Source organism: Pseudorca crassidens, chromosome 9 (genome assembly GCF_039906515.1).
Source record: "Pseudorca crassidens isolate mPseCra1 chromosome 9, mPseCra1.hap1, whole genome shotgun sequence".
NCBI lineage: Eukaryota > Metazoa > Chordata > Mammalia > Artiodactyla > Delphinidae > Pseudorca > Pseudorca crassidens.
Window position 1 is genome coordinate 101,772,350 of NC_090304.1, and position 17,877 is coordinate 101,790,226.

General features: G+C 41.5%; 1 long non-coding RNA gene across 2 annotated transcripts in view; it reads right to left on the bottom strand.

Moving 5' to 3' along the window:
* Positions 1-2,659: 2,659 nt before the first annotated feature.
* LOC137231020 (uncharacterized) overlaps positions 2,660-17,877 on the bottom strand; it is a 76,347-nt gene continuing 61,129 nt past the window's right edge. Inside the window, exons 6-8 of one of the 2 annotated variants that reach the window (XR_010946345.1) lie at positions 16,669-16,841; positions 4,488-4,631; positions 2,660-4,131 (exon numbers count right to left, since the gene is read on the bottom strand). This is a non-coding gene — a long non-coding RNA (uncharacterized lncRNA). Of the gene's footprint in view, positions 4,132-4,487; positions 4,632-12,640; positions 15,547-16,668; positions 16,842-17,877 lie in introns of those variants that run through there. The other variant, XR_010946346.1, reaches the window with a different exon arrangement.

Below are 17,877 nucleotides of genomic sequence, written 5' to 3' on the forward strand. Positions count from 1 at the left end.
TCATCAATGTTCCCCACTAGAATGGTACATTTGTTACAGCTGGTGAACCTACACTGACACATCATAATCACCCAAAGACCAGAGTTTACAATATAGTTCACTCTTGGTGTTGCGTATTTTATGGGTTTAGACAAATGTATAATTATGTGTGTCTATCTTGTGAGAGATTTTTCACAGCAGTGTTGATCAAAGACATTCTCAGAATGTTCTCATGGATGGGCTGACAGTCTTTTTTTTTTTTTTTTCAGCTCTTCTGATGCATTCTGTGCAGATAACTAGATAACTCACATAACAGAAATCAGACAGCCTACACTGGAACACACCACCCACACCTCATGTCCTGAAAGCACTCATTTTCCTTCACCAGATAAACAATTCTGAAAAATTAACCCCTTCCTGGGCTCTAAGAGTCCTCAACAGATGCCGAATAGCGAGTGAAGTGAGGCTATGAGGAGGTCCCAGATGGCTGCTTCTGAGAGCATTTACATCAGCTCAGAGGTTTAAAAGGCTAACAGGCATAGAGAAAGTAAAAATTAAAAGAGTCTTTTTGATCCCCAATTTTTTAGGGACAGGAAGCAGACTGAGACAGCTGGGAACATGGGCCTTTTCTTTTGGAGAAGGAAGGGTGATTCAGAGAACTGAGAGGGCAGAGCTAAGATCCACAGAGAATCACTCCCAGTTGCAGGACTGACTACACATGAGAGGCTGGACTTCAGAATTGTCATGGACCAGTGACTGCTACGTACCTCACATTATCTCCTTTTGAATGGAAGTGTTTATTACAGTTATTCTCTCTCTATCCTACACTTTTATGTTAAGTGTGTGGAGAGCAGATACTTGTCTCGTTAGTTTGCAAGACCCAAAGAAACACACCCGAGAAGCCTCGTCCACCCCAGGACCTGACTTAGATCACAAGATTCTGGATTTTAATTTGATATTGCAATGGAATGGGATTGAGGACCTAAGTAGACATTTCTCCAAAGAAGACATACAGATGGCCAACAGTACATGAAAATGTGCTTAATATCACTAATCATCAGGGAAATGCAAATCAAAACCACTGAGATATTACCTTATACCTGTTAGTATAGCTATTGTGAACAAAAGCGAAAGATAACAAGTGTTGGCGAGGATGTGAAGAAAAGGAACTCTGGTACATGTTGATGGGAATGTAAATTGGCACATCCACTATGGAAAGCAATATGGAGGTTCCGCAAAAGAATTAAAAATAGAACTATCACATGAGCCAGGAATCCCACTTCTTCAATGACATTTTAGGACAATAACTATAGCAGTAAGGTAATACCTTACCCTATCTCCTTATCTTCCTTTAAGCAAGTCTCTATACATCTCTTCCAGAAACAGGGTCAAAGTACTTCCCTCTTTGTTCAGTGGCTTCCTCAAATATCAGACATTCAGAACCATGGGAGCGAGGAATTAACTCTTTCTTGGCTTTATAAATTAGTCTTACTCTCTGATCTGGTGATGTCCTCAAATCTGGTGCTCGGTTTATTTGTTTGTTTGTTTAGAATAATAAAAGTAAAAAGAGCAGACTCAGAGTTTCTGACCATGCACTTGAGAGTCAGAAGGGTGAATCAGATGGGTGGCTAAAAGTGGCATAGGTTGGGCTTCCCTGGTGGCGCAGTGGTTGAGAGTCCGCCTGCCGATGCAGGGGACACGGGTTCATGCCCCGGTCCAGGAAGATTCCACATGCTGCGGAGCAGCTAGGCCCATGAGCCATGGCCGCTGAGCCTGTGCGTCTGGAGCCTGTGCTCAGCAACGGGAGAGGCCACAACAGTGAGAGGCCCGTGTACCGCAAAAAAAAAAAAGTGGCATAGGTTGAGGGGCAAAGCACCTTACCAACAGGACAACCAGACTTTCCCCTCAGTGTCATTTATTTATTTAATTCCCTTTCTCTGTTCTTCATTCTCTCTCCTTTATTTTTTTAATCTTCATTTGTCTCCCTGGCTCTCCCTCCCCAACTCTCTTATCTATTCTAAATAATTGTCTAAATGTGGAAATCCAGCACATCTGGAAGGGGAGGGGAGCTGGAAGCATATCTGATAAATCCTGCTAATGAACCTAGGAGAATTCTACATAGCACTGAAATAACTGATTAGCACACCCATTTAAAATCTATTATGCTTTTCTCCATCCACACTGTAAATGCAGTAAATATTTGGTAAAGGATGATGAGTCAGGGAATAGAATTGGAATCCTTATCGTATAGCAATTAATAATGCAGACTCTGTCTTCAAACATCAGAATTTAAATCCCAGTTATAGCACATATTAGCTCTATGAGCTTAGACAAAGTACTTTAAGTCTAGGCTTCCATTTTCTCATTTGTAAAATGGAATAATGACAGTATTTATCTCATTGAGCTGTGATGATTTTTTAAATGATGCAATACATGTAGAGTGTTTAGAAGAGTGTTTGACAATTAGCAATTGCTTAAAGAACATTTGTTATTCTTATTTGGGAAGGCAAATTACTTTTTATTTTCTACATGATTTAAAACACAATAAAAATTAATTATAAATCTATGTTATTGGACACACAATATATAAAGATGTAATTTGTGACTTTAGTAACATAAAGGGGTAAAACTGTATATGAGTACAGTTTTTGTATGCTAATGAAGTTAAGTTCATATCAATTCAAATTAAATAATTATAACTGTAGGATGTTAAATATAATTTCTATGGTAATCAAAGAAAATATCTGTAGAATATACAGAAAAGGAAATTTAAAAGAGAAAAGTGTTCACTACAAAAAAATCAAAGTAATGGAGGAAATGAGAGATAAAAAAAGCTATAAGACATACAAAAAACCAATATCAAAATGGCAGAGGTAGGCCCTTCCTTGTCAGTAATTACTTTAGATATAAATGGATTAAACCCTCTAATCAAAAGGCAGAGATTGGCAGAATGAATTTTAAAAAACCGTTATCCATCCATATGCTGTGTACAAGAGACTCACTTTATATTTAAAGACACAAACTCAAAGGATGAAAAAAGATATTCCATGCAAATTGTTGCCAAAGGAGACCTAGGGTGCCTATACCAATAACAAAATGACCTAAGTTACAAGAAATAAAGAATGACATTATATGTTGATAAAAGGGCCAATTCATTAAGAAGCTATAACAATTATAAACATATATGCACCAAACAACAGAAACCAAAATATATATAGCAAACTTTGACAGAATTGAAAGAAGAAATAGACATTCCACCTCAACACTTTACCTTCAATAATGGTAGAAAAACCATATAGAAGATCAATAAGGAATTAGAGGATTTAAGCAACACTATAAACCAATTAGATATAACAGAAATATACAAAATGCATATGCCAACAGCAGGATATACATTCCTCTCAAGTGACATGGAATATTTTCCAAGATAGATCGTATGTTAGGCCCCCTTGGAAAGCCTACCTGTTTTGAGGACTTTCCAGGCCTAGAGTGTCAGGGGCCTGATGGGATTTAGGATCCTGGACATTTGAGAAGTAAAATGACTTGGAGACTTTTGCCAGGTCATGCTTTGCCCAGTATCCCTTCCTTCTTATCTAGTCCACTGTGGAAACAGCCCATGAGTTCCCCCGAATATAGTCTTGTCATTCATTAGAGTTTTTATTGTAATGCATTCAGTGCCCCCAGATGTCCCAGTGCAGCCTCCCCCACTTTCCCACTCCCTAGACTTGGAGTTTGGCCCCCAGCCAGAAAAGCAGAACCAGAAAACCAGGCCTGGTTGTCTAACTTGGGCCCAGACAGCATTTCAAAATTACACTGTATTTCTTTTTCATCCATAGTTTATTTCTCTTGGGCCTTTTGGCTCTCAGGAGGCAATGTGGGTGGTGGTTGAGAGTGAAAGTATTTCTGGATCTTGATTTTTTTTTAAAGAATGATGAGCAGAATGCAGTCAAGAGGAAGTCCCTGAAAATTAGCTGAATATCTCAGGTAAATCCTCTGATGCGATGGAATTGAATGGAACCTCATCCTTTACTGATAAGCTATTGCAGTAGCTTGTATTACAACAGAAGAACACGTTTTTCTCCCACTCGGTGATGTGTATATACTCCACACATCTTCTTGGGCAGCCCAGGATAGAATATCTGTAGATATATTCTGAAGAGGGTAGGAGAATAACCAAGGTCCAAGTTAGACTTGGGATGTGACAGGGAATGTTTTCAAGTGCGCAGTCTTTCCCTTCCCTCCTGTCCCCTTAGGCAAAGCCTGGACTTGAAGACCCTTCCACAAAAGGGGCAGTCTCTTTCCAGGGAAACTTGATTCTGCTCTCAACACCCACATACATTTACAACAAAGGAGCTGTAACAGACATACTCTACTAGGGATTCAGTCACTGAATATCAGAAATGGAAAGGAATTTGGAGATCATCCGTTAAAACCCAATCATTGTACAGGTGAGAAACTGTAACTCAGTCAATTTCCCCTGCCTCCCCATTCTCCTGCCCTCATCTCACCTCCGGTGAAATGTTGAGAATATACTTCTTTGGTCTGGCATGCAAAATCAGGATATCTGGAGTGACAGGAACCTAAATTCTTTCTGCAGTTCTTGCCAACAAATTCGTCGCAGGAGGTGCAAGAAATAAATTTCATTGTAGAATCTGGACAATATGGGAGAACCATGGAATGAGAGCAAGGGATGCCAGGTAGTTAAGGGGAAGAGAGAAGGGCTGCTGCTGCTGGTGTTGGGACTGAGGCCAGAACCCTCGACTTTCCAGGCCTTCCTCCTCAGCCTCTGAGGATCCTCCATGCAGAGCCCGCGTCTACCAAGGAATCCATTTTAGGAGTCACGTGGTTACCAGGAAGCCCTCTCCCTTCTTTCTTTTCAGGCTCAGCCTGCAGCTGTGGTTTCCAAAGGGGCACTGAATGGGCATTTCATTGCCAGTAGGGCTGGGCAAGTTTAGCTGAGAGAGCAGACCCAGCATCTAATGGGGTAAAAGAAGGAGAAGGATCTCCATTCAGACACCTCTTACTAAGACCTGGGTCTTAGTTGATCGGTCTACCTTGCCCAGCTACAGATGCCCCAGTGATTCTTTATCATCCCTTCCCCTCACACCTTTCCTGGAGTTAGAGTTTGGAGAGCTACTGGACAGCAGCAACAGCAGGGTCTTCAGGAAGAGTTTTCATTATGGGGAAGGGAATTTACAGCAGCCAAGGGCTCAGGGGCCTGGCTCCAGCAAACACTGTCTCTGTAGCTCCTGTTCCTCCTGACAGTACTCCCTGCCCCCTTTGCCTTACTGCCATTGTACTCACCCTCTGTGGAAGACCAGCACAGAACCACGAGGGCTCCAGGGAGCAGGAGGAACAGGAGCCAGTCCATATAAATTGAGGAAAGGACAACAAAGCAGCCAATCAAGCTCCAGGAAGGGCTCAGTAATGGTGCGCCAGACAGGGTGTGGAATGGAGATGAAGCTGTGGTTCCCTCTCTAGTCGCCTGTTCTGTGAGTTATGTCCTGGGCTGTAAAGGGTACAGTTCATGCCTGTACCGGGAGGCCCTGGCTGTAAGATTGTGGGTGTTCTGCTTCCTCTCCCCATTCCACAGCCAACGCAGGGCCTGACCAAGGAATTTACATAGGAAAGAGGTGACCTTACTCAAGATAGTAAAAACCTCATCCCAGAGAAGACAGAGGATCTAAGTAAAACAGAGATGGAAGCCACCTTCAGATTCCACATTTTCTCTGTTCAGCTTACTGTGTGTAATGCCACAAACTATCCCACTGAGCTCTGGTATTAGGCTTTGCTTCGCAGGCATAAAAGCGCATGGAACACTCACACGTTGTGTTGGATTCCTTGATTTAGCCAAACCACATAACACTGGGCTGGTAAAAGGAGCGACCATTCAGGTGAAGGTAAGGAACTGACTCACCTCAGAGTTTTGGAATGTCTTATAAGAATGGAGTTGGAGCCTACAAATTCAGTTATCACTAAAAAAACATGTCCAGCACAAGGAACCTAGGAAAGCCAATTTGATCAAAATCCTCTCTATGTCCCATTGTCTTTGAATGACCCAGCAAACGTTTGTTTCCCAAACATTAACTCTTTTTATCCTCCTGTGAATTATCTTACTTCCCCTTGAAGCCTCAGACCCCCTACCTCCTTCTCCTTATTCCGGAATAGATGACAGATATATAGTTAGGTAGACAGATGGATAGATAGATAGAAAGATAGATAGAGAGATAGAAAGATAGATCAACTTGCCTTATTGTCTTTGGAAGTTTTCATACTTATGTGGATTCCCCATGTGCACAGAATAAATTTTATTTTCTTCTGTTAGTCTGCCTTATGTAATTTTAATTGCCCACCAAAAGAACTAAGAGGAGAAAGACGGGAAATTTCCTCTCACCTACAAGACTAAAATCTATTCGGAAGAAGAATCGGTCACCATTAACTAGATTGAGAGAACAACGATTTTTGGAGGGGGGTACAGTGTGAGTAATTGTAGGACTTGGCTAAGCAGAATCAAGAAAAATCACGTTCTTTATTGAGGGGAAGGCACATGCAGAGTTCTAGAGATTGGAAGCTATGTCACAGATTGGTTCCTTTTCTTGTGATGTCTTTACCTGGTTTTGGTAGCAGAGTAATACTGGCTGCACAAAAGAGTTAGGAAAATTAACTTCTCTTCAATTTTCTGGAAGACTCTTCCTAGAATTGGTATTATTCCTTCCTGAAGTGTTTGATAGAGTTCACCCTGAAGCCATCTGGGTTTTCCTTATGAGAAGGTTTTTAACTACAAAGTCAATATTGTTAATAGATAAAAGTGTATTTCTTTTTTTGGCTATGCCCTGCAGCATGTGGGATCTTAGTTCCCCAACCAGGGATGGAGCCTGCGCCCCCTGCAGTCGAAGTGTGAAGTCTTAACCACTGGACTGCCAGGGAAGTCCCCAAAGTGTATTTATTTCTTCTTAAGTGTCCTTTGGTAGCTGGAGTCCTTAGGAAGTGCCCATGGTCTGACATAATAAGCACCATATGAGTGTGCTTATGTGAAGACTTAAGATAAAATTGTGGACAAAAAATGTTGCCTGCCATTCCAGTAAACAAAAAATGTTTGCCTGACATCAAGCCATCAGCCACTACAGCCACAGTGTACCCTGAAAGGAATTCAGGATGGGGAAAAACAGGGTACTGGCCCTAGATAGTTAAGATGCATATCTAAGGAATAATTTCAATGATCAGACTCTTCATCTTCCTATATATAGAAAAGCACTTAAATCATTCATCTGAGATGTCTGTTTTGTGTGATTACCAGTAATCTTTTGACGTTCAACTACATGTTCGTTTGTTTGTTTGTTTTTTCAGCAAAAACTCCCATATATCTTGGCTCCTCCCTTACCTCTTTGGAACAGTTCTTCAGAGCTAACTGAGAGGCTGTCTCCTGGGCTATACTCCTCAATAAGTTCTCCAAATAAAACATAACTTGCAACTTTTAGGTTGTGCGTTTTTCTTCAGTTGACAAAATGTTTGCAGTGTTTACAACAGATCAGGTGCTTAGAAAATTACAGTCATAATTGCTATCTTCTTAAGAGAAAAAGAACAGTCTTAGACTAAGACAAAAAAATTCTCTAGAATGGGGATCAAGATGGCAGAGTAGGAGGACACGGAGCTGACCTCCTTCCACAAACACATCAAAAATACATGTGGAACAATTCTCATGGAAATCAAACTGGAAACTGGCAGAACATCTCCTATACAACCAAAGCTGCAAGGAAGATCTCCACATAACTGGGTAGGATGGGGGTGGGGAGGGCGGGGAGGCATCAGGACAGGACCTCTGCCCCTGGGAGGAATCTATAAAGGAGAGAAGGTCCACACAGGCAGATCCTCGCCCTGTGGGGCCCCCTTGTCTGCTGGGAAATCCTCTGGGACAGATAGAGGGGCTCAAGGGACTGGATTCTGCTCGTGAGAATTGAGTGCATGCTGGCTTACTAGCCGTCAGGGCAGAGAGATGCAACCTAGCAGGACCCTATGGGGCCTTCCTGGGACAGGCCTTCCCCCATACCCTCTGCTTCAGTTCCTCTCTGAAGTACCTAGGTATTTGATGCACATTTCCTGGCTTGTTTTGCAGATGTGAAACACCGCCCCTCCAAATGGAAGATGTTAACTATTGATGTTAACATGATACTTGATGACCATAAGCACATAGCCCCAGGCCTCCTGGAGCCTAAAGACTGATAATCTTAACCCCTGTGACACCACCCTGTTCCCTCATCATCAGCCAATCAGAGATTTGTTCACGAGCTGATCACCTGCCCTGTGACCACCACTCCCTCACCTGGCCTTTAAAAATGCTTTGCCAAAACCCTTCAGGGAGCTTGGGCTTTTTTTAGGGCATGAGCCACCTGTCTCCTTGCATGGCTTTGCAATAAACCTTTCTCTGCTCCATACTCAGTTTGTTTGGCCTCACTCTGCACCAGGAACAGGAACTTGCACTAACAGAGAGAACGGCAGTGGCAGCCACCAGCTCCTTGCACTCCCAATCTAGAGCTCACACTGGGCATTCTGGGTGGTGCCACAAATTCATGCAACAGCTAAGTGCTGAGTCTCTGCAGACCGGCCCCAGGAGAGGACGGGATCTAGCTGCATGGAGACAGCCTGGAGGGCCTGGGATGTGGTCCCAGCCAAATCTTGGAGCCCACTGTCAGTGCGCACAATGGGGGCGGATCCCACCAAGCAGGACTTTGTTGGCAAGTGCATCAGGTGGCACCCCAGAAATGTACAGCAGCTGGTTGCTGAGTCTCGGGCGGACAGGCTCTGGACAGGAGGACACAAGGGTTCGTTTCCTGTGTTGATTAAAAAATAATGCACAACCTAAAAGTTGAGAGTTATGTTTTATTCGGAGGACACACTGAGGACGTCAAGCCCAGGAGGCAGCATTTCAAGTAAGCCTGAGAAAACTGATCCGAGGAGGCAAAGGGGGAGCAGGATATATAGGAGTTTGGCAACAAAGGGCAGGTAGTAGGAAAAAAAGATTATTGTTAGTAAAAGAAAACTAGATATCTCAGGTTAAGGAATTTAGTACTTTTCTATGGATGGGAAGATGCAGGAGTCTGGGCTCACTGAAATCATTCCTTTGATGTGTACCTCAGCTATCTGGGGCCAGTATCCTGTGCTTTCATATCCTGAGTTTCCTCAGGGCTCATAGTAGGGAGTGGCTGCAGTCTGATGGCAGGTATTCTTTCCTTCCTGAGTTCCCACCTGCAATCGCTGATGACTGTGACAACCTTTGTTTACTGATATGGAGAAATATTCCATTTCTCACCTGACAGGAGAACTCTGGCTCCGACCACACCACGCCACAGCTTGGAGCTGGATCTGGGGCGCACAGGTCCTGGGAGAGCCCTGGTACAGAGGCAGCCGAGGTCCCAGGCGGCAGCACAACCACCTTGATTGCTGCAGCCACCACGCCCTGGCTCCCAGCCCAGCCCACTCCACACCACAGTCTGGCACTAGGTCTGGGACTAACACAATGGAGAAAGGGATGAGACTGGGCTGCTTCTGGGCAGAACCACAGATGCATGCACAGGTGACACGTAGGTTTGCTGTAACCACACAGGCCTCACTTGCTTCAGTGGTCACCTCCTCTGGGTCAGGGCACATACTCCAGGGCAGCAGAACCTGACTGAACCCGATGCTCCTGGCTTTTACTCCAACAACTGGGGAGCAGACCCCATCCCTGTCTGGGCTGTGACAGCCATGAAGCAAGGAGGAGTCCCCACCCAACATCCAGTGCAGGCTCTGGACACCAATCACACCCCCTATCAAAGGGATAACAGCCAGCACACTCTGAGGAAAGACATGGCTGGCAACGATACCAAAACTAGCCTGCACAACAAAAATATTGGGCTCACACAGTCTACACGGGATGCTCCCACCTAAAACACTCTGTCAAGACCACATTAGATAACTGTTTCTCCTAAATTCATAGAGACAGAGATAGTTAAGTAAAATGAAATAACAGAGGAACTACTCCCAACTAAAGAACAAGAAAAATCCCCGATTTCTTACCAGTCTACTGGACCCTGAGTTCAAAAAGGAGGTAAGAAAAACTCCAAGATATTGATGCTAGACTGTTTTCTCCTTGAGGCTTCATTATACTCATTCTACAAGTTTGGAAATGGGGGCTAGAAAAGGTTAAGTAATTTGTCACAGTCAAAATGTTAGGGAGCAGGAGTGAGATTTCAACTTGGATCTGTCACCAAAGCCCATACAGCTTTTTTTGTTTTTTAAATTTCAGCTTTATAAAGGTATAAGTGACAAATAGAGGGCTCAAATAAATAAAACCTGATGAAAGGGGAGAAATTGCAACAGATACCACAGAAAAACAAAGAATCATAAGAGACTGCTATGAACAATTATACACCAACAAATTGAACAACCTGGAAAAATATGGATAAATTCCTAAAAACAGACAATCTTTCAAGACTGAATCAAGAAGAAATAGAAAATCTGAAAAGACTGATTACTAATCATGAAATTGAATCAGTAATAAAACAAACATTTAATATACAAATGTCCAAGAACAGATGGCTTCACAGGTAAACTCTACCAAATATTTTAAAAAAATAATACTTATCCATCTCAAACTATTTCAAAAATTGAAGAGGAAATAATGTTTCCAAACTCACTCTATGAGACCAGCATTACTCTGATACCAAATCAGAGAAAGACACTACAAAAAAAGAAAATTACAGTCAAATATCTCTGATGAACACAGATACAAAGATCCTCAACAAAATATTAGCAAACCTCATTAAACAATACATTAAAAGAATCAAACGCCATGATTCAGTGGGGTTTATTCCAGGGTTGTGAGGATGGTTCAATATTTGCAAATCAATCAACATGATACACCACTTTAACAAAATGAAGGATAAAAATTGTATGATCATTCTCACTGGCAGGGCAGGAATAAAGAAGTAGACATAGAAAACAGACTTGAGGACATGGGGTGGGAGGGTGAAGCTGGGGCAAAGTGAGAGTAGCATTGACATATATACACTACTGAATGTAAAATAGTTGGCTGGTGGGAAGCAGCAGCATAGCACAGGGAGATCGACTCGGTGATTTGCGATGACCTAGAGGGGTGGGATAGGGAGGAGGGGAGGGAGGCTCAAGAGGGAGGGGATATGGGGACATGTATATGCGTGTGGCTGATTCGCTTTTTTGTGCAACAGAGATTTACACAGTATTGTGAAGCAATTATACTCCAATAAAGATCTACAAAAAAAATTGTGTGATCATCTCAATAGATGCAGAAAAAGCATTTGACAAAATTCAACATTGACTTCTGATAAAAATTCTCAACAAAGTGGGTATAGAGGGAACACAGTTTAACATAATACAGACCATATATGACAAACCTTCAGCATCATGTTCAATGTTGAAAAGCTGAAAGCTTTTTCTCCAAGAACAGGAATAAGAAAATGATGTCCACTCTCACCACTTTTAGTCAACATAGTATTGGAAGTCCTAGCCATAGCAATTAGGCAAGAAAATAAATAAAAGGCATTCAAATTGGAAAAGGAGAAGTGAAAGTGTCTCTCTTCACAGAAGTTATGATACTATACATAGAAAACCCTAAAGACACCACAAAAAAACTATTAGAACTAACAAATGAATTCAGCAAAGTTGCAGGTACAAAATTAATATACAGAAATCTTTTGCATTTCTGTACACTAATAACAATCTATCAGAAAGAGAAATTAAGAAAACAATCCTATTTCCAACTGTATTAAAAAGAATACCTACGAACAAAATTAACCAAGGAGGCTAAAGACCTGTATACTGAAAACTATGAGACATTGATGAAAGAAACTAAAGAAGACATAAATGAATGAAAAGACATTTTGTGCTTATGGACTGGAAGAATTAATATTGTTAAAATGTAAATACTACTCAAAGCAGCCCACACATTCAATACAATCTGTATCAATATTCCAATGGTATATTTCATAGAACTAGAACAAATAATTCTAAAATTTGTATGAAACACAAAAGATCCCAAATAGTCAAAACTATGTTAAGGAAGAAGAACAAAGCTGAAGGTATCATGCTCCTGGATTTCAAATTATACTACAAAGCTGTAGTAATCAAAACATTATGGTACAGGCATGAAAACAGACACACAGATCAATGGAACAGAATTGAGATCCTAGAAGTAAATCCATGCACATATAAACAATTAATTTATAGCAAAGGAGCCAAGAACATAATGATGGAGAGAAGACAGTCTCTTCAATAAATAATGATGGGAAAACTAGAGAGACATATGCAAAAAGTTGAAACTAGATCACTATTTTATACCATACACAAGAACAAACTCAAAATGGATTAAAGCCTTAAATGTAATGCCTGAAAGCATAAAATTTCTAGGAAAAAACATTGGTAACCTCACTGACATCAGCCTTAGTGATGTTTTTGTGAACATGACTTTAAAAGCAGGGGAAACAAAAAGCAAAAATCAACAAATGGGCCTTCATCAACTACAAAGTTTCTGAACAGCAAAGGAAACCGTCATCAAAATGAAAGGCAACTTAGTAAATGAAAAAAGATATTTGCAAATTATATATCTGATAAGGAGTTAACATACAAAATATATAAAGAACTCATACAACTTAAAACAAACAACCCAATTTAAAAATGGGCAGAGGATTTTTTAAACTATTCTATTTATTTATTTATTTATTTGGTTGTGGCTCACAGGCGCCTTAGTTGTGGCTCACCACTCCTTAGTTGTGGTATAAGAACTCTTAGTTGTGGCATGCATGTGGGATCTAGTTCCCTCACCAGGGATTGAACCCGGGCCCCCTGAATTGGGAGTGCGGAGTCTTAACCACTGTGCCATGAGGGAAGTCCCAGGTAGAGGATTTGAATAGCATTTTTACAAAGAAGACATACAGATGGTCACCAGCACATGAAAAGATGCTCAATCATCAAGGAAATGCAAATCAAAACCACAATGAGATACCACCTCACACCTGTTAGAATGGCTATTATCAAAAAGACAAGAAATAAGTTTTGGAGAGGATGTGGAGAAAAGGGAACTCTCATACACTGTTGATGGGAATGTAAATTGTAGCCACTATGGAAAACAGCATGGAAATTCCTCAAGAAATTAATAAGTGAACTACCATATAATTCAGCTATTCCACTTCTGTTTTTATCCAGAGAATAAAAAAAAATTAAAAAGATATTTCACTCCTATGTTCATTGTAGCATTATTTTTCAATAGCCAAGATATGGAAACAAAGTGTCCATCGATGGATGAATGAATAAAGAAGATGTGGTTTATATGTATACAATGGAATGCTATTCAGCCATAAAAAATAATGGAATCTTGCCATTTGTGACAACATGGTTGGACCTTGAGGGTATTCTACTAAGTGAAATAAACCAGAAGGAAAAAGACAAATACCATATGATTTCACTCATATGTCAAATCCAAAAACAAAACAAACAAAACAAAACTCATAAGATACAGAGAACAGATCAGTGGTTACCAGAGGGAAGGGGGCTAGGGGCAGGTGAAAAATGCTAAAGGGGTCAATTGTATGGTGATGAATGGTAACTAGACCTTTGGGAGAATCACTGTGTAGTATATAGAGATGTTGAATTATAACCTGAAACTTATATAATAAAAAAAAAGAAAGAAAATGGAACTCAGAAAAAATTAAACTGTGAGAGAAGAGAGACTGTTAACTTAGAGAACAAGTGGTAAGAAATGATGGGTCTTGGGAAACACTTTGAAGAGACAGCCAACAGGACTTGCTAATGGATTGAATGTGTGGTGCGGTGGGGGGGTAAGGAAAGAAAAAAGAAATCTATCATGGCCCTTAGTTTTTAGCTCGAGCAATTGGGTGAATGGTGCAGTGATTGGGTGACATGGGACAGAATGTGAGAGAAGTGAGGTGAGGCTAGAGTGGGGAGACAGGTGTGTGGAGGGTATTGTGTTGGAGTGAGTTGGGATAGGAAATCAGTTGTTTGTTTTGGGGCATGTTAAGTTTGAAAAACTCACCAAATGCAGATTTTTAAAAGGCAGTGGAGAGTTTAGGGAGGAAGGTAGAGATTTGCCAGTCATCAGTGTATAGAGGGTATTTAGAACTATGACATGTGATCAGTAGAGGAGTTAAATAATAGGGTAAGAAGACCAAGGACTGAGAAAGTCATATCACTCCATAGCCTCAGATTTTTGGCACTGAACTGAAAAGAAAAAATAAAAATCTGAAACTCAAGCCACTAGTTGTTATTATTATTTATTGCTGGTGGTGCTGTTGTTATTGTTGTTTCATACAGCTCTTGTGCACCTGCTTGCATAGTGGCATGCCCAATAAGCACAGTGTTTTCAGTATGGCTTTCACACTGTGGCCTCTGCTGCTTGCTAAGAATCCTCCTGAATGAATAGTCAGATTTGTGTCTACTGATTGTCTTCTAAGGATCAGTCAAATGGTGGCATCGGAATAATGCAAGTAGCAAAAATAGGTCCCCCCACCCAATACCCCATAAAGCCAATTGGTGGTACTGAATGGTAGGAGATGGGACAGAAGACAGAATGGTAAACTACTGATGCATGTTGAGAAACAAAAGATAACCTTATAATTAAATATATATATATTATGATTCAAATTATGCCCCACTATACCTGTGATACTAAACTTGTGGCTAGTTCATCAGTTTTGAATTACTGGGTACCTCTGTTGACCTGAGCAGAAAGTCCTCATCACAATGTCTTTGGAGCTGCATTCCAGACTTCTACTGGGGGGAGGGACTTTTCTGGGACAAGGAGGGGAGTATGGAGCTGTTACAGGAATCTCACTTTCTTATACTGCATGTGAGCACACACTCTCAGGAAACATCTAAGACATGGAAAGGAGGCTGTGTCCTCTTTCTAACCTTGCATTGTCAACATTTTGGCACATGTTTAAGTCTTTGAAATGATAAGCACTGTTTTTTTTCACTTGAGTATATTGATGTCTTATACATGTACTAATGCCCTCTTACTCCTTCTCCACCCACCTCTGGATGGTGCCAAGAGTTCCAGTGTTGCCTTGTTCCTCTTCTCACATGACTAAGCTTTTCACCTCTCATCTGATGCCCATTTGGACTTTAATGATCAAAAACTATCTCAGCTCATGGCCTCAAGAAGAAGATGTTCTGTTCTCCTAACCCCACAGGCTGCACCCAAGGCTTATGTTCCCAGGCTTATCAGGATTATATTCTGATGAACTGCTAGGTCCACAACCCTCCTCCTACCCTGTCTGGAGCTACATGAAGCTCTCAAGAAGACCCCTTGCATTATTGCCCCTCTTTGAGAGCAGGATCCAGTCTTTGCCTGGCGCTGTGAGTCATGATCAGGGGATGCACTTCTCTCAGGGCCTCATCTCCTTGACTTTGGTTATGCAACACCTCCTTCTTCAGTTTCATCATTTTCTTGCTTCCTCTGAGGCTTCTCCCAGGTTGAAGTGCTTAAAATAATCTCTCTCTCTTTTCTTCATTCCTCCAAGCAGCTTCAGCATCCCAACTCTGTAAGGACAGACTTCCTGTGCTCCAAGGATCAGAAGCAAAGCTTGCTTCTCTAACCAATGCTTGTTAAGACTCTATTTCAATGGATTTAATTCAACAAATTCTTACATACTGAGAAAAGAATAAGCTCCAGGTGGGCAACATGAAAGTCATAACAAGAGCAGCAATAGTGAGAATGGAGAAGGAAATGACAGTCCTGATCTTATGAAGACAGCACAGACTGGACTCTGTCAGTGGTTTAATGTGAAATGAGAGAGGAAGAGGAGTCAAAGATAAGGCTGACTATTTTCATATCATGGGTCTCAGCTGTGCTGTGGGAACACACAGGAGGAACAGGGAGGCAGAGGAGGAGTCCTGGAAGGAAGACCCATGGTTGAGGCATTTTCCTAGCATGTGCAAGAGAGAATGGGGCTTCTGCAGGGAGATGAGGAAGCTCTCCATTGTGGAAGCTTAGGGTGCATGCTGAGTGGGGCTGTCTGCATAGCAAGCAACTGGGAGAGAGCATCACCCCACCCTGGGAGATTTCCAGGACCCTCCAGCCTTCCTCACAATGACCCAGAGACTCAACTCTCTTTCTTTCCTTCCCACACTATCACTATCCACTTCATGTTTCAGATTTCCTCCATCTATGCGTGGCCACGCAATAGGCCGCTAGGCTCCATGACCCTACATACACTTTTCAGTTTTGGGATTTTACTGCTGATCACTTCAAACACAAGAACATTACAAGAGTTTTAAAAATTTTACCAAGTTAGAGACTTCCCTGGTGGTCCAGTGGTAAAGAATCCGCCTTCCAATGCAGGGAATGCGGGTTTGATCCCTGGTCAGGGAACTAAGATCCCACATGCTGCAGGGCAACTAAGCCCACATGCCGCAACTACTGAGCTCGCAAGCCTCAAGTAGAGAGCCTGCACACCGCAAACTACAGAGCCCACATGCTCTGGAATCCATGCGCCACAACTAGAGAAGAGAAAACCCGCATGCCACAACTAGAGAGAAGCCCACACGCCGAAAGATCCCCCATGCCTCAATGAAGATCCCATGTGCCGCAACTAAGACCTGATGCAGCCAAAAATAAATAAATACATAAATAAAATAAAAATATATATAAAAAAATCTTACCAAGTTATTATAATCTCTGGTCTATGAAAACCAGCTACCTTCTTTCCATGGGTGATCTTTATAGCATCATGCTCAGTGTTGGATGAAACTCTGTTTAAATCTGGATTCTCCACTTGCTGGTTGTGTGACCCTGTGTGTGTCCTTTAACCTCTCTATCCTCAGGGGTTTTTTACCTAGAAAAAAAATAAACAATGGTATCTATCAAGAATAATTGTGAGGACTAAATTAGAACTTATGAGCTATTTAATTATTTTAAAATATACATTTTGAGGAGCCCTGGAGGCATCATCAGTGGAAATGACAGACGAGGGAGCTCGAAAGGACTGTCCCTCCACAGAAACACTGACCAAAAGAGCAAAATTCATTGAAATCCACGTCTAAGGTTTACGGCAACCAAGAAATGATGAATCAGAATAAGGCAGCTTAAACATGGTAGGAAAGTTCTATGGCATTTTTAAAATAACAGATTTCTCCCAGCTTGCTTCACACACACACACACACACACACACACACACATAGAGCGAGAGAGAGAGAGAGAGACAGAGGACAGAGACAGAGACAGAGAAAGAGAGAGAGATAGAGGAAATACGAAGGGGGAATGTGCTTCAGTAAACTGGTCAGGGATAGCCTCAATGTAAACTCAGCAAAACAGAAGGTTATATGCTACCATGGGACTGCTGGTCTCTGAGCATGACTTTCATGACTGGTGAATTTACCTTGGAAAGTAGAAGAGGAATCCCTTATTTCTCCTTAGCTGAGGTCACCCTTAGAAAAAATTATCACATTCACAGAAAGATAGGCAAGATGAAAAGGCAGAGGTCTAGGTACCAGATGAAAGAACAAGATAAAACCCCAGAAAAACAACTAAATGAAGTGAAGATAGGCAACCTTTCAGAAAAAGAATTCAGAAAAATGTTAGTGAAGATGATCCAGGACCTCAGAAAAAGAATGGAGGCAAAGATTGAGAAGATGCAAGAAATGTTTAACAGAGACCTAGAAGAATTAAAGAACAGAGATGAACAATACAATAACCGAATGGAAAAATACACTATAACGAATCAATAGCAGAATAACTGAGGTAGAAGAACGGATAAGTGACCTGGAAGACAGAATGGTGGAATTCACGGCTGCAGAACAGAATAAAGAAAAAAGAATGAAAAGAAATGAAGACAGCCTAAGAGACCTCTGGGACAACATTAAATGCAACAA